We start from the raw sequence: 2,137 nt of genomic DNA, 5'->3' as shown, positions 1-2,137 counted from the left end.
CACACACCACTATACCTTTAAGGTGGCTAGAAATATGGGCTGTTACAATTTTTTAAAAATTTATTTTAATTAGGTATATATGACAGCAGAATGCATTTTGGTTCATTGTACCCAACTGCAGCAGTTTTATTTTTTTCTTTATATTTCAACTTTACATTTCTCTCCTTGTACACCATGTAGAGTTGCAACATACGAGCAGTCATACACTTACCTAGGGTAATGATGTCCATCTCATTCCACCATCTTTCCTGCACCGGGTGCACCCTCCCTCTCCTCCTTCCACTTTGCTGTTACAACTTTTCAATAGCGCATTATTAAAGTTGTTCTTTGCAGAAATAAAATGTGACCAAACGGGCATGGCAAAAACTTCAGATTTGTACCTAACTACAGATACAAAGATATGTAAAATTAACTCCGGATTTGTATTCCCCCTCTACTTATTGACACATACAACTGAGATGAATTTTCTGATGTGTCACCTGGACCTATTCCTGTTTAGAGGTATCCACTCAATGTCAATTCAAAAGCATCCATTGGCTCTCTCCCATTTGCCAAGCACTGTACTGTGTTCTCGGGCTGAGAAGAGAAAAAAGAAAGGGGAAGGACAGTCCAGGTGAGAAACAGCTGGGTAAACACATCCAAGGTGAAGCATAGTGTGTAAACCGTCCCATAAAGTATGTATCCTGTAAAGATGAGGACATTAATGACTCCTGCTAGTACTGGAGCATGGAGGATGATTAGAATGTGGAATTTTGCAAGCTATTTTTGAAAGGGAGGAAATCTATTTGCAAGGTGAAGAAAAGAAAGAACAGTCTTTCAGGCTGAATGAGCAGCGTGGCTGAGAGAAAGCATGAGCCTATAGTTGGCTTGTTGTATAAAGTGTAATATATTCCCCCAAAGATGCAGGTAAACACATTTAAAATATGTTAATTTCTCAAATGTCATTGTGGATTACTTGATTTACAAAACAATTCTTAAGTCTCTAGTTTCTGTAAAAACCATGTTCAATTCTATTTTGCATGACATGATGCATTTTTATGCTTTGTAGAGTTTTTTATTTTTTTCTCTTGAAAATTCCTTAGCCATTTTTCTCAGGTTTCTTCCTCTCACGCACTGTTGATCACACATGACAGCCTTTGGCTCTTGCTTCAAAATTAGATCAGGAATCCAACGAGTCTACACCACCTTCATTGCTGCCCTCCTAATGCAGCCATGATAATCTCATGCCTGATTATTGCCCTAGCTCATAGATGCCTCTCCTGATCCTATCCCTGCCCTTTACACTAGATTCTCAAGGGGAACGGCAAAAATTGCCATTTGAAAATGTAAGTCAGATCACTTCACTCTCCTGTGTCCCCTGCTATCTGGTTACTGGATCACATCCGACACTGCTCCCTCTCTTTCCTCCACAACAGTTATATCAGCCTCCTTTCTATTTCTGGAACATTCCTGGGATTCTTCTACACTGGACCTTTGCTCTGTTATCTTTTTGGAATGCTGCTGTGTAAGATAGGAGCAGATTAATGCCTTCATTTAAATGGCCCAAGCACCCTACTTATCACTCCCACACTGTCCTCTTTCTGGGGTTCCCTTGGTCCTTCTAATCCTTCCTAATTTTTCTTTCATTTATTAGGCACTACAATTTCCAAAAAAAACCATTTGTCTATTTTATTTATTGTGTTTATTACATATTGTCTGTTTCTCCTGGCAAGACACACGTTCTTTGCAGCAGGGGTCTTAGTCTTTCTTTATTACTCCTTGACACATCCTAACCATCCAAGCAGTGTCTGCCCCAGAGCTAGCACTCAGTAAAGAGTAACTCACTGAAAGTTGGTCCTCAGTGTGTCAAAGTTAATAAAGGAATGAGATCCAAGAGGTGAGGCCTAGTGGGAGGAGTTTAGGTCACTGGGGGAGGGGGAGCTGGCATTGGAACGAATAGTAAGTTTCAAGGGGACCCTGAGTTAGTTCTTACAACAAGATTGTTGATGAAAAACCTTCCTTGAATCCCAAGCTTCTTTGGATTTGTTTTACAACAGGATCTCTTTCTTTCAGATGTCAATAGTGATGTAATCTGCTACCAAGTCCTCTTCTGACTGAACTGAGGTCGATACTGTGAGCCAAACAAACCTTTTCTCTT

The sequence above is a fragment of the Marmota marmota genome, unplaced genomic scaffold (assembly GCF_001458135.2).
Source record: "Marmota marmota marmota unplaced genomic scaffold, marMar, whole genome shotgun sequence".
NCBI lineage: Eukaryota > Metazoa > Chordata > Mammalia > Rodentia > Sciuridae > Marmota > Marmota marmota.
Note: the sequence above shows the minus strand (reverse complement) of the source record.